Source organism: Dermochelys coriacea, chromosome 28 (assembly GCF_009764565.3).
Source record: "Dermochelys coriacea isolate rDerCor1 chromosome 28, rDerCor1.pri.v4, whole genome shotgun sequence".
NCBI classification, from domain to species: domain Eukaryota; kingdom Metazoa; phylum Chordata; order Testudines; family Dermochelyidae; genus Dermochelys; species Dermochelys coriacea.
Window position 1 is genome coordinate 6456461 of NC_050095.1, and position 23994 is coordinate 6480454.

The 23994-nt window shown below is 47.2% G+C and overlaps 1 non-coding gene and 1 pseudogene across 1 annotated transcript; one reads left to right on the forward strand and one right to left on the reverse strand.

Annotated features, from left to right (window-relative positions):
* Nucleotides 1-23994, forward strand: part of LOC119849368 — a 57328-nt pseudogene that overhangs the window by 16661 nt on the left and 16673 nt on the right.
* On the reverse strand, nucleotides 14078-14149 carry TRNAC-GCA. Its single transcript has one exon. It is a non-coding gene; the product is annotated as a tRNA-Cys (tRNA).

The following is a 23994-nucleotide window of genomic DNA, read 5'->3' on the forward strand; positions in this document are numbered from 1 at the left end:
ATAGGATGAGTCAGAGAGATTCCCTATTTCCCCATCATCCCATTACTGTTACTCTCTGCCTGAGACCTGCAAACTGCAAATTGAATGTTTTGTACATTGCTCTAGTAGCTTCCATGGTATCAAAGTCAGGCTGACTGGTCTGTGGTTCCCTGGTGCCTCCTTTTCCCCCTTTTAAAAGATGGGCACCATGTTAGCCCTTCTCCAATCTTCTGGGACCGCTTCTGTCATCCATGAGTTTGCAAATATTATTGCCAGTGTCTCCAAGATTTCTTCAGCTGATTTCTTCAGTACCTTGGGGTGAATAGCATCAGGCCCCGGCTGAGCTGAATACATCAAATTTGATTTGATGGCCCATAGGCTGTTTGAACTGTGAAGGGCCAGAGACTCTAAACTGAGACCTTTTATCTTCTTCCCCATTCAACCCTTCTGTCATGCTGTCTAGAGTGGCTCACCAATGGGAGTGCTTACCTCAGGGCAGACTATCAAAAACAGGCCAGAAACCCTAAACTGGTGTGTGCTCGACAATTAGATTTCACCAAACCAATAACAGTTATGAACTCCTGGCTCACTGTGACAGTCTTACCACAGAGTCACAGACAGGCCCCTTCAACTCTCTGGTCTCTCTTGCCATCCAGACAAACTCGACTTAATGATAAATGGTCACTTACACCAAAAATCACACCACCCTCAGGCACAGGCACTGGCTTCCTCTGGGCCCCGGGGGTGCTCAACACCAGATTTGCCTCGGCCCCGCCTCCACCTGACCCTTTCCCCCAAGCCTCTACCCCGTTCCCACCCCTGCTCCGCCCCAGGCCCTGCCCCAACCTGCCTTTTCCCACCCCCTCTACCCCTACCCTGCCTCTTCCCGCCTAGTTCCACCCTTCCCCTGAGCGCACCTCGTCCCTGCTCCCCCTCTCTCTCCAGTGCCTCCTGCACACCTCGGAACAGCTGGTGGTGGTGGGCAGGAGGTGCCTAGAGAGAGGTGGAGGAGTTGATTGGCAGAGCCACCGGTGGACAGGAAGCGCTGGGGGGAGATTGGGAGCTGGCTGCTGGTGGGTGCTGAACATCAACTAATTTTTTTCCTTGGGTGTTCCAGCCCTGGAGCACCCATGGAGTTGGCACCTATGCCCTCAGGTTCCTTCCAGTATGAAGAGACCAATCATTTACCCGGATCAATTGGTATTCTAAATCTTACACCAAAGACAAACCTGTAACCAGTCCTCTAATAAACTATCTACAGATTTATTAACTAGGAAAAAAGAACAAAAGAGTTACTTACTGGTTAAAGCAAGCAAACATAGACACACAAATGAGTTACCATCTAAATCCTCAGAGTCACAGAGTTGTAGTGCTCTGTCTGTTCAAAGTGTCTTTCAGGGCAGACCTAGGACTCAGCCCCTGGGGAATCTCTGCCTTCAGTTTAGAGTCTCTGGCCCTTCACAGTTCAAACAGCCTATGGGCCATCAAATCAAATTTGATGTATTCAGCTCAGCAGGGGCCTGATGCTATTCACCCCAGGGTACTGAAGAAATCAGCTGAAGAAATCTTGGAGACACTGGCAATAATATTTGCAAACTCATGGATGACAGAAGCGGTCCCAGAAGATTGGAGAAGGGCTAACATGGTGCCCATCTTTTAAAAGGGGGAAAAGGAGGCACCAGGGAACTACAGACCGGTCAGCCTGACTTTGATACCATGGAAGCTACTAGAGCAATGTACAAAACATTCAATTTGCAAATACCTGGAGGACGAAGGGGTGATCACTAGCAGCCATAACGGCTTTACTAAGAAAAAATCATGCCAAACCAGCTTGATTTCCTTCTTTGACAGGATGAATGGTTTGGTGCACAGGGGAATGTGGTGGATATAATATACCTGGACTTCAGCAAGACATTTGTCACAGTCGCACATGACATTCTGATAAGTAAGCTGGAGATATGTGGGTTCGGTGGAACTACCATTAAGTGGATACAGAAATTGGTTAAATAACTGCATACAAAGAGTAGCTATTAATGGAATTATGTCAGACTGGAGGGAGGTCTCAAGTGGGGTTCCACAGGGATCTGTTCTGGGTCTGGTGTTAACATCTTTATCAATGACCTGGATGTCGGAATACACAGCATATTGATCAAATTTGTAGATGACACAAAGCTGGGGGCGGGTTCCCAATACTTTGAAGGATGGAGCTAAAATTCAAAGGGATCTTGATAAATTGGAGAACTGGGCTAAGGCCAACAAAATGAAATTCAACAAAGACAAATGTAAGGTGCTATACTTAGGGGGAAAAAACCAAATGCACAAATACAGATTGGGGGATAACTGGCTTGGCAGTAGCACTGCTGAGAAAGATCTGGGAGTTGTGGTTGGTCACAACTTCAACATGAATGAGTAATGCGATGCTGTTGCAAAAAAAAAGTGCAATTTTAGGTTACATTAACATAGCACAGCACGCAAGTCACAGGAGGTGATAGTACTACTCTACCTAGCGCTGGTTAGACCTCAGCTGGAGTAATGTGTCCAATTTTGGTCACCACTGTATAGAAAAGAGGTAGAGAAACTGGAAAGGATCCAGAGGCGAGTGACAAAGATGATCAAAGGGATGGAATGCAGCCATGTGAGCAAAGGCTGAAGGAACTCGGTATGTTTAGTTTGGAAAAGATGACATTAAAGGGGGACGTGATAGTGGTCACGTCCCACTTGAAAGGCTGCTATAACAAAGATGGAGAAAAGTTCTCTCTTGTTACAGAGGGCAGGACAACAGGCAATGGAGAGATTTAGATTAAATCTCAGGAAAAACTTCCTAACTGTAAGAACAGTAGGACAATGGAATGGACTACCTAGGGAGGTCGTGGAAGCTCCTTCACTGGAGGTTTTCAAAAGGAGGCTGGATAGCCATTTGTCTTGGGTGGTTTAGATACAATAAATCCTACATTTTGGCAGGAGGTCAGACTAGATGATCCTTGTGGTCCCTTCTAACCCTGTGGTTCTATGATTCTTTGATTGGGCAGGAGATAAAACATCCTGTGGAAAACCAATATTTCACACTTGATAATGTTTCTCTCCTGACTGGGGCAGTTTGCATTTTAAGAGCCAAAACTTTAACAACTACGGAGCAAACATTCAAATACTACCCCACAACATGGAATACAGACATTATAAGTGAGATTAACACATGCAGCAATATACAAGCATTTCAAAGAGTCTGAACACTAAACAAATTCTTATAAAACCAATACGTGGTTTGAGCAAAACTAACACAAGTGAACTGGTCTGGTCTCCAGCTATGCAGTTGTGAATTCTTAGCTAATGCCTGCACCTGGACAAGAGCTGGCCACTGGCCTGCCAGGATCACACCCTCCCTCTCCCAAAGTGGCACATGATGCAGTGTTCTCAGCTCTGTTTGCCTGAGATCACTCTGATTTCTTTGATTCTAAATCAGACTCATTGGGGCTCATTGAGATAACGTCATAGACCACAATGGGAATTTGAATGGATCCCAAACACAGTGTGATCATTCTGAGTTTAAATCCCAGTTTCCGCCTGTTGGCAAAGCAACTTCTGGGCTTTCTCCTGCTGAAATGGGAAGATTGGCTGTTTTTTTCCAATTACGACATCAGAGAACAGGATGTGAATCTGTTGTCCTGATTCTGAGTCATAAGATGTAATCTGCTCTGGAATTTTACTTTATATGAAACTGAAAGTATCTTATAGACTCGGTGATTCAGGTCTTCCTCTTTCCTGAAGGCTGTTTGGTTATGTAACTGGATATTAGTTTTGTTTGACAGAATGCTCAGATTTATTGGAGACTTTGAGACAAATAACTATCTGATAAAAATAGTCACTTCTTATTTTATTTTTGCTTTCCCCCCAAACCTTTCATGATGACATGGAGAAATGTGTAATGCACTTCAGTCAACAGGGGAGAATACTCTAAGCCTTTGGACATGCTACCAAGGGAACAGAGGTGTTTTTAAATCCCCACTATGAAATGGTGAACGACTGCCCACCCCAGATTGTGCAACTTACTGATCATAGTTTTGTTCAATTCTTTAGGTCCATATTGTCTTAGATGATCCAGGAAGAAAGTTCCACAGTGTGTGACTTGGAACTTTGCAAAATGCTTATGAAGTTATGACCCAGGCCCTACAGGAGATCACTTCTGAATATATCTCCTAGCTAATATTTTGATTTGTGAAATGTTGTGTAACTATGCAGACGTGGAGAAAACAGAAGTGGTGGTTTTGTTGAACTAATCCTTTGTAGGTGCTGCAAATGAGTATAAAATGAAATCAGCGTTGAATGTAAGATAGCTGTAGAAAAATAACTATTTTTGAACAGAAATAAAATCAGAGATTCTGATTCAGGTCTGTGTCTCATTCTTAACTTAGGCCATGTCAACACTTACTGAGGATTGATGCTGCTGTGATCGATGCAGAGGGGGGTCGATTTAACTGGTTTAGTGAAGACCTGCTAAATTGATCACAGAGTGCTCTCCGATCGATTCCAGTACTCCACTGGAACGAGAGGATTAAGGTAAGTCGACGGGAGAGCATCTCCCATCAGTGCAACACAGTGTAGACACTGCAGTAAGTCGACCTAAGCTACGTTGACTCCAGCTCCAGTTATTCATGTAGCTGGAGTAGTGTAACTTAGGTTAACTTACTGCGGTAGTGTAGACTACAGAAATAGAGTGGGCAAGTTTGGGGAAGCCATCCTCCAGTAGTACTGCTGACATTTTGGGTGGTTTGGTAAAGGATTCTACTCCAGAGAAAGGTAAAGTTACCCTGACCAATGCCAAGGATTTGTCAAGAATTCAGTAGAAATAGGCACTAATTTGTTGGTTTATAATGAACTATGGACAGGTAAAGCTGTCTTTAGAATACCACTCCCCTAGTTCAGTAGCACTAATTACACTCCCAAGGAATGCCACGTTGAGGTTGGGAACAATTTACCCTTTGCCATTTGGATCCAAGGTTTCATGAGGCAAAGAGAAAAACAGTTCATGCCTTTAGAGGACATTCCTTCTCCATGGATCACAGTCTGGCTGCCTTGTTGGACAGGAAGGATTTCCATGCTATGCAAGTGGAGGTAACCAATGAGGGAAAGGGTATGTCAGGCTGCAGGTTCAGACTGCAGGATATATGACGTTTGAGTCCTGATTCTACGCTTTTGTCTCTTCATTTTGCTCTTGTCTTACACATTTCTCTACTTCCAGCTACTTTGAAAGATTAAAAAGTGAAATTAGAATAAAGGCGCTTTTTCTCATGATGCAAACTTTTCCATATAGTGTGAGACCCTGTAGTGGGGCAGCTGCCCCACTCCAAGGTAAAAGGGCTTAAGAGCAGCTGAGGGAGGCTGGCGAGGTAGTTGGCTCCAGGTGTGGCTGGCTTAATCAGACCACAGCTGGCCTGGACCAAAGAGCTGTGGAGCCAGGAGACAGAGAAGTCTCACTCTAGACCTGGAGTGGGAAGGGCCTAGCTGCCTGGGAGTACAGGATTCCTGAAGCAGAGCAGTGCTGGGGAAGGGTAAGAGGAGCTGGGGATTTCCAGCCTGGCAACTCCCCAGGCTGAGGCCTTGGTAAGGCCTAAAGGGGTATGGGGGCTGCAGAGGTGCAGCCCAGGGTTAGGCAGAGGCAACTGGTCCTACCCCCTTGCTAGTGATGAGTGGCCATTATAGACTGCAGTCTGCCCCAGTGAGTGGGGGCTAGATGATGACTGACAGTAACCACTGAGGTGAAGTGGGGATAGAGGGTTGGGGGTTCCCCTAGGAGGGCAGACCCAAAGCAAGGGGGTACTGCTGGGGTCAGAACCCTGAAGAAAGGGGCACCGGAGTCCAGGAGGGACACGGGGCCTAAGGCAGGCAAGATACGGGCCAGAAGGAGGGGCTCCAAAGCTGGAGCTGAGCTAATTCCCAAGATGACCAGCAGGAGGTGCTGCATCAGTGAGCCATTGCTTTGCTACAAACCCCTTCCGCTAACACCTATCCAGACGACCCAAAGATAGATGAACTCACAGAAGTGGGACACATGTTGGGGTAACTTTACACATGGGTTCACTTGCTGGAAATGGGGATTAAAAGAAATATTACATATATGATAAGATGTTGTAATCTCAATATGGTATTGTTACCCATGAAAATAAACATGAAGTTAATTATTGATTAAAGAGCAAGAGACTGTGAAATCCCGAATTAGAGTGGGAAAAATGAAAGTTATATATGTTTTTTAGAAATACAGGCCAAGGTGGCTAATCCTGAAAAGCTTATTTGATGTGATTCCTCCTTTTCAGACCGAGGAGTTTTGAAATAATACTTCACTCCAAAGATTTGGGTGTGGAATATGTGAGTGAAATAGAATATGTGAGACTGCTGACCCAGTATAGATTTAATTATTTCTATTTCAAATGGAATTTCTTTTAATAAGCTTTAAAGTAGATTTCTGAAAAGCTATTTAAGGAGACAAGTTGTATACCCATTTACCCAGTTAGACTGTCAGGGTCTGTGAGTTTCTCTTGTCTGCAACATCTCTATCCATCATGTTGTCATCCTGACCTTATCCTTAAGAGAGGTCAGCGTGTTCCTGTTATCTTTGGGGAATATGTTTATACCATTCTTGATATCAGTGTGTTCTGGCACCATCCTTCTGGAAAGTGTTTGCATGAATGTCCTGTGCCTAGCACCTCTCAGGAATGTATGTGTTTTTGCAATATCGGCCCTGTTCTTGCCTGGTTCTGTGAGCTTGCACGCAGGCAGAGCCTTACTTTTTTGCTCACAGCCGGACCTTTGCTTTATATCAGCAAAGCTTGACCACTACTTTGGTTCAAGCCTCAGTCCCCACACAAGGCCTTATGTCTCAGGCTTGTTTCCTATTTCAACAAGCCAGAGGCCCCTGTGTTACAACATTAATTAATACTCATATTTCACCTCTATAGCCTACATCTCTCTGTTGTATGCCTGGCTGCACCCCTTTTTTTTTTTTTTTTTTGTCTCTCTCTACAGCTCCTGTGCCTCTTCTCTCTAAGCACTGACTTTCCCTCCATTTTCTTGCCCTTTTTTCTGTGCGGATGGGACTGAGCTTGTCTACACATGATGTGCTACAGTGGCAGTGCTGCAACTTCAATATAGATACTACCTATGCTGATGGGAGAGGTTTCTGTTGGCACAGGAAATCCTCCTCACCAAAAGGCGGTAGGAGCCAAAAGTGGGAGGAGCGAAGATGCAGTGCGCTCGGGGCGGGGGTGGGAAGAGGTGTGGCAGGGGCAGGTTGGGAGTGTGGCCTTGAGGGAAGGAGTGGATTGGGGGTGGGGCCTGGGGCAGAGCTGGGGGTTGAGCATCCCCTGGCACAATGGAAAGTCAGCACCTGTGACAACCCCTCAAAGTCTAACCATTTCCCTAGTAACAGCCAATAACAATTCATTATTCTCTTTATCAGCAAAGCAGCTTCAGCAAAAAAAAACTTACACAGACCACCAAAATAGTCAGTTGTCCACATTTCCCCCCCCTGCCCTCCATTCTCATGCATCTGTCCTTTCACTGTATCTATCCCCGTCAGTAAAACGGCAGCTTGCAGCTGTTTTTGTTCTATCTGCCTAACTTTAAGCAAGGCCAAATTATTTGTAAGTGGTTTCAGAGTGGTAGCCATGTTAGTCTATATCAGTAAAAAGAACGAGAAGTACTTGTGGCACCTTGGAGACTAACAAATTTATTTGGGCATAAGCTTTCATAGGCTAAACCCCACTTCATCGGATGCATGCAGTGGAAAATATAGTAGGAAGATATATACACAGAGAACATGAAAAATGGGTGTTGCCATACCGACTCTAATGAGACTAATCAATTAAGGTTTCAGAGTAGCAGCCGTGTTAGTCTGTATTCGCAAAAAGAAAAGGAGTACTTGTGGCAAATGCATCCGATGAAGTGAGCTGTAGCTCACGAAAGCTTATGCTCAAATAAATTTGTTAGTCTCTAAGGTGCCACAAGTACTCCTGTTCTTTAATCAATTAAGATTGGCTATTATCAGCAGGAGGAAAAAAAACTTTTGTAGTGATAATCAGGATGGCCCATTTCAAACAGTTGACAAGAAGGTGTGAATAACAGTAGGGGAAATATTAGCATGGGGGAAATAGTTTTTAGTTTGTGTAATGACTCATCCACTCCCAGTCTTTATTCAAGCCTAATTTAATGGTGTCCAGTTTGCACATTAATTCCAGTTCTGCAGTTGCTCGTTGGAGTCTGTTTTTGAAGTTTTTTTTGTTGTTGTTGAAGAATTGCCACTTTTAGGTCTGTAATTGATTGTCCAGGGAGGTGGTGAGCGGTGTCCTCTTTTCCAGGTTGTGTGTGGGTGTGTGGGGGGGGGGGCGCTAAGTGTACAAGATGGGTGTGAGTTATGTCAAATCCAGTTCTCTCAGAACAAAACCGCTGCCACCTTCCTAGCACCCCGTGCCCCATAGCTCAGCCCCAGCCCTGGCTGCTGCTCCTCTACAGAGAGAGTGAAAGGAGCTGAGGCAATGGAGGAAGCTTCCCTGGGGCTGCAGACCTGATGTTTTAGGGGAGAGAGATTGTCTCAGACATCAGAATGTTGTAAACTATGTGGCCACCCCCTAAAACCAGGGCCTGCTCCAGCTCTGAGTCTGAGCTACCAGCACAGAGCAGGGTGCCCCAGATTGCAGCCTCACAAACTGGTGTTTGAAACTAACTCCTGCATCAGAGCTGGGGGTGGAATCACTCTTCCATTGCTATAGGAGATGTGGGCATTGTGCCGTAGCATCATACACCCATTCATGGCATCCGCATTTTACGAGCAGCGCTGGGCCAAGCACAAAACCCTGAAAGGAGCTGGGCTATTTGCACCATCACTTGAAATGTGAAGCTGGGAAACCAGCCTTTTGTACCAGCCAGTTCAGGGTTGGTCTCCATTCTCTGTCCAGTCCATGGGGCTCTTTATACCAACAAATACTGTTTGTTACAAGTGAAATCAATCACTCAGGCCCCTTTCATCAGCCCGAGAAATTCATTTAAACTTATGTTTGGCTCCCAGAGAAATAAACAAAGGTGTCTGGGAACAGAGGGGAGCTGAGGTCAATCCCTTGTTATAATTATGCTGCAAACCAGGAGCTTGTTGCTTTGCATTTCTAATGTTGTGGCTCCCTCGTGTGGCCATTTGGTGTCAGTCCTTTTACTAAAAAATGTGGTTGGTTTTTTTTCATATAAACATTATTTTTCTCATAGAAAGAAAAGGAGTACTTGTGGCACCTTAGAGACTAACAAATTTATTAGAGCATAAGCTTTCGTGAGCTACAGCTCACTTCATCGGATGCATGAAATGCATGAAATGCATCCGATGAAGTGAGCTATAGCTCACGAAAGCTTATGCTCTAATAAATTTGTTAGTCTCTAAGGTGCCACAAGTACTCCTTTTCTTTTTGCGAATACAGACTAACACGGCTGCTATTCTGAAACCTTTCCTCATAGAGACACAGAAGCAGATTAATTTACAAAGGGCAGGTGATCCTGAGGCAGTGCTGGAGGGAGAAGGGAACATTTTTAGCATTACTAAAATAATGTGTTGTGCCTCATATACACAGAGAAAAATTAAAACAACTTATTTGAGCTACCAACACACTTCACAGAATGAAATTAATACCTTTTTGTGCAACGAGAAGGGTGCATTTAAATAATTCTAGAAATATGTTCTGGGCAATGCATGAAAGTCATTGCAATGAACAATCCATTTGATATAGTTCATGTAATACATAATATTTAAAGAAGTTAAGAAAAGTGTGGTTATAAATTAATGTGCTGTGCCTTTTACACACACACAAAGAATAAACTGAATTGTTTGAGCTACCCAATGTTTCCTCATTTGCACAGTATTTTAGTTCTGAATTGTTTTAATTTGCTTCTTTTCTTGGAACTCATAATGGGGATAAGAGTACACTGGAGTCAGCGAAATTACAACAGCGGGGGATTAGTCTCATCATTTGTCACTAACAAAAGGCTTTGTTAACACAGAATTAAGGTTGCCCGTGAGCATCTCGAACCCTTCCAGAATGTGGAGTTCAGCAAAACTCAAATGGTGGAAAAGCACAGAATACAAAGTGAAGGTACATGCCCACATAACCTTAACTCTGCCCTTTTGGAGTGATTCCCTTATAACACGTGAGAACAAAGAAAGGTTTGTGGACAAATTACAGCTACTTCCCAAGTAGTTGTTTCTTTAGTAATTGATTGATCCTGCCCCCATTAAGAATAGCTGGTTTTATGCACAGTAACTTAACATTTCCATTATGCTGGGGTCTGGCATTTCAATTTATTGTTTTTATCTCAGCATATTTAAAGGCTAAACTACTGCATAAAAGCTTCTTTATTCTAGGGTCTATAAATAGGCCACTCCCCCACCTACTTCAAGGGGATAGTATTTTCCTGACCCAGGGGGAACTTAAATAAAATGCCCAAAATCACACAGTCCTTAGGAGAAAATCAAGGGGCAGGGGAACCTACCTGATTCTACACAAGTGTTCAATGAGACCAGAAAGCGAGACTAGAGAAATAAGACTGTGCAATTAACTATCCGGTACTACACTAACCCTGCAATTAGTTAGATGTGGACATGCCCAGCTCTGTGGTTGGTAAAGTTACAGAGATTCTGCTGCTGATCATGAAATAGAAGCACATCTTTAAAAGATTTTAAAAGATTCTCTTTTAATACCTCTGAAAGTTACAAAAAAACAGTAATCTGTGTTCAAGGAAGGTGGCCATTTATTAGAGCCCCAATTTATAGTGTGTGCACAAAGAAAGGTTTGAATGTGTAACAGTTTGGTAAAGCTTGGCTATTTGATTTTTCTAACAGGCTCCTGCCCACCTCCAGCAGAGTTTTCAGTCACACTCTATGGCACCTTTCTTTCCAAGCGTAACACAAGCTAGCCCATTCCTCCCCGTATTCTATCTGTGACCTGATGTTGGAATGAGGCAGAGTCCTGGGAAATTATCAGAATAGGAAGGAATTAAAAACTGGGATTAATCAAAGATGAGATGCAGACACAGTCTATTGTACAACTGGTGAAGTGATAGGGACACACTCCCGCTAGGGCTGGTTCTGACTTTGACTTTCCGATCAAAGAGAACGAGTTCATGCAGGAGCTATGGGCAGCTGCCCTGTCAGTGCATCACCTGACAGGTGTTTCACAAAACACAGCCCTTGCCCTCTGGAAGAGAAACACTCCCGACTGTCATCACCTCCCTTCACTCTCCGTGGGGCTGTTTGCCTGAGGGACCTGGCTCTCTCCGGGAGGCCCATGGTGATTCTTAAAAGAACCGTTGGGGGGCAGAAGTTATCCCCATGGAAATCTCTTCCCTTCTTTCTCAGGTCTACCTTCTTAGCTCTGGCTTTGGGGTTGGCTTAAGCCTGGCTCTCTCCTGGCTTGGTTTTAGGTGGGATGTTGACCACCTTCTGGGTTTGGCAGCTTAGACCTTTTCTCTGCCATTCTGGTCCCTGCTGCAGCCACCACTTTCTTAGGGCTACTTCTGGGCATGGTGGCCTTTCTGGGGATCCTGGCAGCTCTGACCAGCTTCTTGGTGGCTATTTTCCTGCTCAGAGCCATTGGCTTTTTCTCATGCCTTGTCCTGGGGTCACAGATGCTGCTCGATGAATATTAAGGAGCCAGCATGAATATGAAGGTGCCTTTGCTCATCAGACTTCTGAGCCCCAATTGTGTGTGGTTCTTGTTCTTCTGTACATCACAGCCCATGGTGACCAAGGACTTGCCAAATGTGCATTCATATTATACCTTTGTTTAATCGATGAAAACATAAGCTAGAGACTTAATGAGACATTCCCCAGGGTACAACCAGGACCAATGAACTGCTGTGTTCCCCTAACTCTCCAACCCACTGCTTTGCTGGTGAACAACAAACCCCTCCAGGCTCTGCTCACATAGCCACAAGCATGCAAAGTGACTCCCAGCTGAGTTACATGAATGCTTTCCCAGCTACTCATGACTTATATAAAGGGTGACACCCCAAAATTCTTAGTCCCAGCCTTGCACCCCAGAAATGTCCATCTTGCTCTGGCCAGCAGACTACTGACCAAAGCAAGCTCGTTAATAGTTCATCATTTCATCAAAGGAAATGATAGTGCCCCAGCCTTTGTTAATCTGAGTTGCAATTCCCCACACACTTCAACCAAAGCACACTGGTTTAGCTAGAACAATAAAAACAAGTTTATTAACTGGGAAAAGATATAATCACTTCAAATCTTAGTGATAAAGGCCTAAAAGTCAGAGCTGGTTACAAAAGAAATAAAAAGATAAAACCACAATCTGATTCCTAAACTTTACCAAGATAAATAAGATTTGAAAGCAAAAATGTTCTCGCACGCAAAAACTTTCAGCCATTCATGCTAACTGAAAAGCCTTCCAGCTAGGACCACCCCCTCCCCCAACCAGTTCAATGATGCTCCTGTTGTCTTTCAAGTGATCTTGTTGCCATGAGTCGAGATGGGGGAGGACAGGTAATGCAGAGGTAACTGTTATTTTTCCCCCCTTTTGAGAATCCTCCCCCCCCCCCGCACTGGTACAGGAGATTCAAAACAGTCCCCTGGGTAGGGGAGATTCAAAGTATCTTTTGGATGAATTGTAAATGTCTTATTCACACCCATGGGTGGCGAGGGCCCGGGGTACCCGTGGTTCTATGGGCCCGTGGTACCTGGGCACCAGGAATATTCCTGCCCTGGAGCTGGCTCCAGCACTGTCTGAGGCTGGGTCTCTCCCTCAGCCCCACCTTCTGCCCTAGGCGCCCCTGTCCTGCACGTCCCCTGGGCCATTTAAAACAGCCCAGGGCCCCCACCCACCACCAGCAGTGCAGTGGAGCTGAGCGGCTCCCTGCCTGCTTGCTCCATGTAGCTCCTGGCCCCTCCCTGTGGCCCCTGGGTGGGGTGGGTCTGTGTCCTGTCCCAAGTGCCCCTGTGGCCAATGGGAAGCTGTGGGGGCAGTGCCTGGGGGTAGCAGCATACGGAGGCCCCCCTGGCCTGCCCCGCCTAGGATCCCCAGGTAAGCACCACACCTCCCCACACCCTCCCAGAGCCTGCATCCCCTCCCTCCACACCCCCTCCCATCCCCAAGCTCCCTGCCAGAGCCTGCACCCCCAGCCCCTCCTGCACTCCCAGCCCCGTCTCAGCCCGGAGCCTACACACAGCACCCAAATTCTGTCCCAGAGCCTGCATCCCAACCCCCTTCCCACACATCCCCTCCTGCCCCCAAACTCCCTCTCAGAGCCTGCACCCTCACCCCCTCCTACACCCACACCCCTTGCCCCAGCCCAGAGCCTACACCCAAACTCCGTCCCAGAGCCTGCATCCCCAGGCCCCCTCCCCCACACAAACTCCCTCCCAGAGCCCAACCTCTCACCCGTCCTGCACCCCAATCCCCTGCCCCAGCCCAGGGCCTGCACCCCAGACATCCTCCCCCCCCACCCAAACTCCCTCCCAGAGCCTTAGGCAGTTGGGGGGAAGAGTTTGGGGGGGATGGTTTCTGGGCACCACCAAAATTTCTACAAACCTGCCGCCCCATTCACACTTTTTGGGCACATGAAGTTTGAGATGTCTTCAGGGCTGACATGCAAATCCATTGCTTACAGTCCCCTGATGATGAATGGTCACTTCGGTAGCTAATAGTTTTCCAACCCCTGTGGTCAGTCCTTTGCTGACACTGAGGAGTCAGAATTAGAACATACTTCAGTAACAAACATATTGTAAAATCTCATAGCTTCACATACAATGTTGGTGCACACATTTTAACAGGAAAATGATCTTCAGTAGATGATGCATTCTCAAATGATACCTCACAAAGCATACTTTGTACAAAACATATCATAACCATATAACAGTGGTGAATATGGGGGTTCAGGATGTTACTTGGGGTACAGTGTGTCACACTTACAGAATTGGATCTGATTTCAGCTGATGCAGAGCTTTGCTAGGTTTTTAGACATTATACAAGCCCCCGTCCCTGCACCATTCAGTGGAACTGCTGAACATACTAGAGATGGATATGAAAATATATTAAAAATACAAAAACAACTCCTAAGGGAGCACCTGGATTTGAACCAGGGACCTCTTGATCTGCAGTCAAATGCTCTACCACTGAGCTATACTCCTTGCTCAAGGATTGTTGGAGCTAGTTTCTTGAGGATTATGAAGGACACACCCTAGTTCAAAGAGCTCTTGTTACACTCCCAGCCATGGGTGCTTTCAAAATGGGGTTTTATTAAACATTATAGGTGCTGGAAAGCACCACACCTTGCACAATCCCCACACCTGCTCAGTCTCACCAGACCACAACTACTACTTATCTGGGACCACACCCTGCTCCCCAGCTCTGTGCAATTTAACCTCTCCAGCATTCCTCCACACCCTTAAAGGCACAGGGCACATGTAAATAGAACTCATTACTCCCCATAGCACTAATTAAGGAACTCCCAAATAATGGCATTCTGACCAGAAACACAGAGCTCCCAGACTCTGATTTAGAAACACAGAGCTCCCGAGAGTGTCAGCCACACCCCTGTGCCTTGCAGCAGACTGAGACACTGGCAGCGAGGAGGGCCCATAATGAACAGGTCCCTTTTTTATATTTTGCACAATTGTGGTTCAGTGGGCAAATTCTTGTCTCCCATCCAGCAGGCCTGGGCTTAATTCACAGCCAATGCCGAGCTGAATTTTCTGAGCAAAGGCTGAAGGAACTGGGTATGTTTAGTTTGCAAAAGAGGAGATTCAGGGAGGATATGATAGCGGTCTTTAAATACTTGAAAGGCTGCCATAAAAAAGATGGAGAAAAGTTGTTCTCGCTTGTCACAAGAGGCAATGGGTTCAAACTATAGCATAGCAGATTTAGATTAAATGTCAGGAAAGCAAGTGTAAGAACAGTAGGACAATGGAACAGACTGTCTATTTTGTGGAAGCTCCATCACTGGAGGTTTTCAAAAGGAGGCTGGAGAGCCACCTGCCCTACAAAGAAGGGTGACCCCACTGACTTGGCCCACGGGGCCCTACTGCTCTGCAGATCAGGGCAATTATATAGACTCTGGCCACTAGGCCTTACAGGGCCTGCTCTGTGGATCAGGGCAACCTTATTGACTTTATCCCTTAGCTCTCACTGCCTAGAGTCAGAGGGCTGCTTGAAGGATGGGGTGCACTCACCCCACACTGGATGGGGTCCCCCCACCCCATCACAGGGAGCCAAATTTTAGTGTAGACACATGCACAAAGGTTGCCTTGTATTGACATAACACTGCAGTGTAGATCAGGGTAGAGTATGTGTGTGTGGGTAGAACCTTCAGCAAAAGGGGGTAAAGCGTCTTCTCAAGACTGCCATTTCTGCTCCTTCTGCGGAGTCCCCGGGGCAGGAGACACCTCAGGAAAGTTTCCTTTTCAAGGTATCAATAATAAAATTGGTGAAAGTTCAGAATCAACATGGCCTGACATCAGAATTCCAATGCCCTAACCCAGAGCTAACACTAATGGTCTGGCATATTGAATCCAATGCCCTGTGCTAGGCTGCAGGTGATTTGCAACAGCGTTTCATGAAGAGAAGAAGACCAGCTAATTGTATGATTATTTACTATTATTTATTCAGTTCACACAAAAGTGTCTGATTTCCTGGCTCATTCAAATGTATCGACCTGCGGCTGGAGCGCCCCTCCGCCCCTTGTTACCAGCCAGGGCTGCAATGTTTCACATGGACACTGTCGGGAGGAGACATGGGCATAGGTGCCGACTCCCACTAGCCATGGTTCGCCGATCCAGGCCAATGGGGGCTGTGGAAAGCGCTGCGGGCCAAGGGATGTGCTGGCCACCCTTCCTGCAGCCCCCAATGGCGTGAAGCAGTGAACTGCAGCCAGTGGAAGCCGCAATGGGCTGAATTTGAGGACATGGCAGGTAAACAAACTGGCCCGGCCCGCCAGGGGCTTTCCGTGAACAAGCAGTGCCCCTAGTTTGAAAACCACAGGTGTAAGGAATACATAATCTGTAATATCCCCGATTGGGGGTAAAAGGTTAACGGGTCACAATACAGACATTGAGATATGATTATTTCAGCTCAGCACCAATGTGGACACAAGAACAAATGGATATAAACTGGCCACCAGGAAGTTTAGACTTGAAATCAGACGAAGGTTTTTAACCATCAGAGGAGTGAAGTTTTGGAATAGCCTTCCAAGGGAAGCAGTGGGGGCAAAAGATCTATCTGGCTTTAAGATTCTACTTGATAAGTTTATGGAGGAGATGGTATGATGGGATAATGGGATTTTGGTAAGTAATTGATCTTTAAATATTCAGGGTAAATAGGTCAAATCCCCTGAGATGGGATATTAGATGGATGGGATCTGAGTTACCCAGGAAAGAATTTTCTGCAGTATGTGGCTGGTGAATCTTGCCCATATGCTCAGGGTTTAGCTGATCACCATATTTGGGGTCGGGAAGGAATTTTCCTCCAGGGCAGATTGGAGAGGTCCTGGAGGTTTTTTGCCTTCCTCTGTAGCATGGGGCATGGGTGACTTGAGGGAGGCTTCTCTGCTCCTTGAAGTCTTTAAACCATGATTTAAGGACTTCAATAGCTCAGACATGGGTGAGGTTTTTCATAGGAGTGGGTGGGTGAGATTCTGTGGCCTGCGCTATGCAGGAGGTCGGACTAGATGATCAGAATGGTCCCTTCTGACCTTAGTAATTATGAATCTATGAATCTATATGAGAGTATGTTGTTCATATAATGATTATGTTCAGGTGTCGAGTATAATGCAGGGATACGATGATCAGGATGGATTGACCCTTATTTGGTGAGATTTAAGGTTCAGTGAGTTTATGGTTCCAGTTCATATGGTCCAACAGAAAAAGTCTCTCGATCCCTTTCTTGTAGTCGATGCATGATGTCACTCCTGCTCACACCTCCTGGTACTGTCGGTGGCCAGTGACGTGTTCGATGTAGATGTCTCTGGGCCATCGGATGGTATCTGAGACCATGAGGCGCCACATCAGCCATGTGTAGCGTCGGCCAATCCCGCAGGTCCGCAGCACACATAAAGAGCAATATGTTCAGACACAGAGATGAACAGAATTTGTTGGGGAATCGTCAACGTGGTTTTACTAAAGGGAAATCAGCCTCCCCAGCCTGCTAGAATTCTCTGAGGGGGTCGACACGCTTGGGGACCAAGGGGATCCAGTGGACTTAGATTTTCAGAAACCCTTTGACAAGGTCCCTCACCAAAGGCTCTTAGGCAAACTAAGCTGCCCTGGGGTTGACGCCCCAACCATCCCGGGTACCAGCAGCCCCCGGCCCGTGTCCCGCCCCCCAGGGCGCAGCGCCCGGGGCAGGGGCAGGGTCCGGGGCTCCCAGAGTGGCCCAGACTCCCCCGGAGGCTCTTACCAGAGCCCAGCTCCTGCTTCTGGCTGGGGGGTGGGGCCACGGGGAAAGGGGTGGAGCAGGGGGCGGGGCCCTGGGGAAAGGGGTGGGACAGGGGGCGGGGCCAGGGAGGAGCAGGGGGTGGGGCCTGGGGAAAGGGGTGGAGCAGGGGGGCGGGGCAGGGAAGGAGCAGGGGGCGGGACCCTGGTGGAGGGGAGGAGCAGGGGGCGGGGCCAGGGAAGGAGCAGGGGCCAGGGGGAAAGGGGTGGAGCAAGGGGCGGACCCAAGAAAGAAGCAGGGGGCGGGGCCCTGGGGAAAGGGGTGGAGCAGGGGGCGGGGCCCTGGGGAAAGGGGTGGAGCAGGGGGCGGGGCCAGGAGGGGGAGGAGCCGGGGGCGGAGCGGGGGAGGCCGTTGCTCCTGGGGTTCGCGGGCTCAGCAGCGTCGCTAGGGGGAGGGGCAGAACCCGGCCGCCCCGCGCCAGTCGTCGCTGAGCGCTGCGCATGCGCGGCGGCCGCCGGGAGCAGGCGGAGACTCCATTTCCCAGCAGGCCCGGCGCGCCACAGTTTCCGGGCATGCGCAGCTCGCGCCGGGGGGCGGGGGGGCCCGTTTCCCTGCCCCCTAGTCCTGCGTACGCGGAGAGAGCCGGGCCGGAGGACCGACAGCGGGTGAGTGCGGGGGGCGGGGACCCCCCGCGGAGCCTGGCCCGGCCGCGGAGCCTCCCTTCCCCCCCCGCACCGCGTATGACGGGCCCCGCCCCCATTCACAGCGCCGTGTTCCGCCCTCGCCCGTTACAGCCGTTAACGGCCCCGTATCGCCCCCCCCGCCATGGCTGGTCTGAGGGACGCCAGTGTCCGGACTGGCCCCGCAGTAAGGACAAGGCGGGGGGCGGGAGATGCGGGGGGGGTCGCCGGGGGCCCCGGCTGTTGCTCCAACCGCTGAGCCAGAGCCCGCGGGGAAAGGGCGGGGCTCGGGCCGGGAAGTGACTCTGCACAGATGCCCCGGGAGCCTGAGATTTCACAGCCCCCGGGAATCCGCTCCCTGGCTGTGAGCGCCCTGAGGGAGGCTGCGAGCTGCCTCTGCAGCAGTGATGTCGCTGCCTCGGCTCCCGCCAGACTCTGCCCAGGGAGGAAGCGGGGGGGAGGAGACGGGTCCTCAGTGGGGCTTGGCCTTTGTGTGTCTGGAGGGTGCGGGTGTCAGGAAGGGAAAGGGGGAAACCGAGGTGGAGGGGGGGTGGAGAGAGTGTGACATTGTTGCTGGCACCAAATGCCCGAGGCAGGCAGCCGCTGGATTCGTTGCCCGGTGTGCGTCGCCCAATAATCACGACGGGTGGAGAAGTAGAAAAGTTTATTTGACGCTTCAAGCGGTACAGGGAGACAACAATCTCAAATCCTGCACACCAGTGCGAGCAGTTACACGTATTTTATAGGTTTCAGAGTAGCAGCCCTGTTAGTCTGTATTTGCAAAAAGAAAAAACCCTTGTGGCACCTTAGAGACATATTTTTACACATTCATTCTTTAGCCTGCTTAACCAGTAGCAAGCTGCCCTGAGTATCCATATAGCCAATCCGGTATATAGGCCAGTTCCCTTTTTCCTCTTATCATCTATTCCCCCATATATGGAGTTGTTTGTTCAGCACTATCTAACATTCCTGTCCTGCTTGACCTAATCTTGCTCCAGCCAGTCTGTGCCTGCAATACACCGCTGCAAATTTCTCAGCCTGAAGGCTGTGAGTATCTCCTCGCAGAGAAGGGAAGGGAGGGGGGCATCTGGGCCTAGAGCGAGGGGGCTCCATCGACACTCGTGGTCTTCCATCCCCTTGAGTTACCTAGTGGCCGTGCCCGGTGTCCCCAACAACATGGCATATTTCACCTTCTCTCAGCAGGACAGGGATTGCGGGCTGGGTGTGTGAAATCTCCTCTGCTTCCCCCCCTCTAAAATTGGCAACAGTCTTCTCAAGTGTGCCCCTTTTCTCTAACTATGAAATGTGGATAGGAAATCCATGTAAATTCCCTGTTTTCTCTCAAATTATTGACTAATTCTCTTTTCTCCTCAGATTTTTTCGCATGATCTCTCCACTATCAATTTAAAATCTCCTCAGCTTTGGGGTGTTTTCCCACCCATTTTATATGCCGCAGTTTTTCATTCTTTAGGTGGGAAATTGTTGCCCTGAGCCATTGTGGGATAGCTGCTGGAGAACTGTTAGGGTAACGCAGTGTTTACAGGTTTCAGAGTAGCAGCCGTGTTAGTCTGTATTCGCAAAAAGAAAAGGAGTACTTGTGGCACCTTAGAGACTAACAAATTTATTAGAGCATAAGCTTTCGTGAGCTACAGCTCACTTCATCGGATGCATTACACTTGCAGTGTTTACACTTACACTGTGTTGTCTTCAGTACATTGATCCTAGCTCAACATTGTTTGGGAAGCTGGTGTTACTGTGTTGGCATAATAGACAGTTTACATTGGTGGGAGACTAATTTAAGTGCAGAGACACACGCAACTAAGTCAAGTCAATGCAATGCAGCTTACATTGATCTAGTGTAGACCTGGTCTTTGTAGTGTAGACCAGGCCTGTGAGGGTTTAATCCTGGTGGGAAGACCTACCTCTATTAAAATCACTGTTTCCAGCGTGCCAGAGCCTAGAATGTCAGTTTCCAGGGACAAAAGTCTGGTGGGGGGGGGGGACTCTGCATGTGAAATGGACAAAAGCCCCTTCTGAAATCTCTCCAATTGCTCTTTTTGCCCCAACAGACTACAGAATAACGTCCATGTTTTGCTCCGGATCGTCCCATCCTTCCAGGGGAAAGACAATGGCTGCAGCAGAGTTATCTGAGGTATGGAATTATCACGGACCTAGTGGTGGGTTGTGGCTGTAGGGAGATGGGCAGTAAATGTACAGGAGGATGGGAGCTGCTGGAGGTGGGAGAGGGCAGGAAATACCCAGGATGGGGAAAGGGAGGGGACAAACTTGGGACAAACCTGCCAGAATGAGTTCGTATTAGGCCCCACATTGAAGGAGCAGAATCCTTGGGTTTGGGTATGGAACTTTCCCCTGTTGTGGAACAGGAAATAACCCCCTGGCCGGGGCAGCAAAAACTTCCCTGACTCCCAGTACTGCAGCCCGAACCAACTGACGCACTTCATTATTTACCACTCTCTCAAACTTTGTGTCATCTGCAAACTTCATCAGTGATACTATGTTCTCTTCCAAGTCATTGATAAGCAAGTTAAATAGCAGAGGGCCAATAACTGATCCCCATGGGACCCCAATAGAAACACGCCCACGTGAACATTTAGAGTTACATTTCAAAATGTATCACCTGGTTTTGAATCTAGTTAATGTATATCATGTTAATTTTGTATTGTTGTTGTAGTTTAAATATCATGCTGTACCAGGTCAAATACCTTAGAGAAATCAAAGTATATTACATTAACGCTATTGCTTTATCAGCCAAACTTCTGATCTCCTTCAAAAAAACCAAAATCCAATTAGTTTGTGAGGATCTGTTTTCCCTCAATTTATGTTGATTGGAAATGATTAATTACGCTCTTTTAATTCTTTATTAATATTTCGCCTCTCCTCCCCCCAATATTATCTTGCCCAGGTTTGATGTCAAGCCTATTATCTTGGTCATCCCTTTTACAATTTTTTTAAATATAGGGGCAACTTTAGCTTTCTTCCAGTCTTCTGGAGTTTCCGCAGTGTTCCAAGAGCTATTGAAAAGCAGCATTAATGCTCCAGAGAGCTCCTCAGCCTGCTTTCTTAAAACCCTTGAATGGAAGATATCTGGAACTGCTGTTTTTAAAAATGTCTGTTAGTAGCTTCTATTTAACGTCCTCAAAAGTTATGATTAATGAAAAGAAAGATGTTGTTGTCGTCATAAACATACCACAACATCATTTGCTTGTTTTCCCCAAATCCAGGAGAGAAATAGTCACTGAACATTTTTACTTCTTCTGTATTATTATTATTATTATTGATGTTTCTGCTCTTTCTGTCTAGTAATGGACCAGTAACATCATTGCTAGGATTTTTTTTATTATTAATATACTATTTCTTATTTCTGTAATTCTGCTGGCCATAGATTTCTCCATTTCTTTCTTTGCTTTGCCTTATTAATGTTCTACAGTTCCCAACTTCTGACATTTTTTTTCCTGTTGACTTACTCTTTCTTCCAGGTGTTTATATACAGTTTAGGGGCGGGGATATTGGGATTCCCGCCAGGAGGCTGTCCCTGACCCTGCTGGGGATTCCATGTCCTGTATCAGTCTCTGGCTAATAGGTGTGTGATGAGCATGAAGACCCCTCCCCGCACTGGCCAGCGTGAGGGGCTCTCTTTTTTCTCCCCTCAACCTGGTGTCTCCTGGCTTCTTAGGGTGGGAGTGGGACTGTGCTACCATGTCCCTCCCTGAGCTTCCATTTTCCTGTTCCTGCTCTCCCATGAATTCTGGGGTTGTACTAAAGTATTAAGTTGGGGGCTTTGGCTCTTTCAGGGGCCGGTGACCTTTAAGGAGGTGGCTGTGTATTTCACCAAGGAAGAGTGGGCTCTGCTGGACCCCACTCAGAGAGCCCTCTACAGAGACGTCATGCAGGAGAACTATGAGTCTGTGGCCTCGCTGGGTAAGAATTCCTGTCCCTTTGGTTATTGGAAGCTGTGGGCTCTCTAGAGAATCTCTGTAGTGATAACTCTATACCTTTACTACTCATACATGTGTAGACTGGTTTCTGTGTCCTGCCCCCCACCCCGCTAGGCTTATGTCCCATCCCAGTATCATTTTTAGACCTACACAAATTTTGAATGACCAATGGCACTACAAATAATTTTAAAAAATATTTAATTTATCCTTATTGGATGCATTAAAGTCCAGCCCCTACCCTTTGCTTTCTCTCTGAGGGCTATGACCACTTGTTGTGGGAATTTTGGTAATATTTCTTTGATTCCAGCACATACCTCTGTTTCCCTCTGTGCTTGATATTACCATAATCAGAGTGTAAAGACCAGGACACACGAGGTGTTTTCGTTACATAGCTGTTGTGGGCTTCACACAGAGAGCTCTCTTGGAACTAAAAGCACGTCTACACTACAAGCGCTACAGCTGAAAGTGACCAGCCAAGAATTCTTCCATAGACCTAACTGTGTCTAAAGTGGGGGCTAGGCTGATCTAACTATGGCTACGTCTACACTACAGAGTTTCATCAATGCCGTGTGTGTTGATTAAAGCCGGTTCTTCTTTGCGTGATGGTCCCTATTGAATTCCACTGAGGCTAATCTGCATGCGCCGTGCTCCCAGAGCCGGAGCTTTTTAAAGTGGTAGTGTCTGTGGTGTTACATGTGCGCCCTTGCATTGCCTTGTGGTTTTGCCTGCATCTTCACTTCCCTTTCACTGTCACATGTTCCAAGTCAGAGCTTCTGCTGTTCCCTTGTCCGTGGTGATGCATTTTCTTTATTTAGTCAGGATGTAACCTGCACAATTTAAAGCTCCCAGCTGCGACCCGTCCTTGTGGGTACGCGGGGACATGGGGCCCAACATTACTCCTCCCTGGGCTCAGAGCCATTATCCCTTCCCAGTATACTCGGGGTGCTACAAATATGCAGGGCCTTTTCACAGTGAAAACTTTACACAGTTAGATCCTTTAACACGTGCATGTATTTATTAGCAACAATTCAACAGAATACACACCAAGCATCTAATGCTCACCGCTCACAGCAAAGACAGCTGGATGTCTCCCCGTGGCCAGTCAGGATTTGCTCTCATCCGGGGCTCTGGCTTCTGTGTAAGATAGTCGTGTAGGGGTAAAAGTCCTGGCACCTTTGGTCTTGAGCTGTTTCTCGGAGTTAAGTTCCAACGAGCCCCATTATATAGTTAAAATGAGGATTTCTCTTCTCTTCTTTAACCAATTAATTTATTTAAGACACAGCAATGCAAAACACTATCCAATCATTTTCACTATACATGGGTTCTCATGACTAAGACGGCCTACGCATTAGCTTTTGTGTTTTTCAAAGTTAGTTAAAACTTCTCAAGGTCTACTTATCTTTATGCTTTGTTAGTGGAATACACTGTCAGGGTAGAATTGCTTAACCAGCAGTAGACCAGGACGCTCTGCCTATTTAAAGTACACTTTCTAACTATTTAAAATTTCTTTAGCAACAGCAAAATTTCTTACTTTTTATTATCAGACAGAAACTGCAGAAACTCAAGGCTAACATATCCATTCTCTCCCCATTCTCATGAGTTTGTGAATATCTATTTATCTCCAATTAGTAGGGCTGCAGCTAATACTTTTCTGTCTGTCTGACAAGGCCAAATTCCCCTGACTCTATAGTTTCGCTTCCAATTTATGGTGGCTGAGCCTACAACCTGGCTGTGGGTTGTGCTAAGTCCATACACAAGATGGCTGTGAGTTATGTCAAGTCCAGTCCCCTCATTAGAGGGACTTTCATAGATTATTAGGGTTGGAAGAGACCTCAGGAGGTCCTCTAATCCAGTCCCCTGCTCAAAGCAGGACCAACATGAACTAAATCATCCCAGCCAGGGCTTTGCCAAGCTGGGCCTTAAAAACCTCTAAGGATGGAGATTCTACCACCTCCCTAGAGAACCGATTCC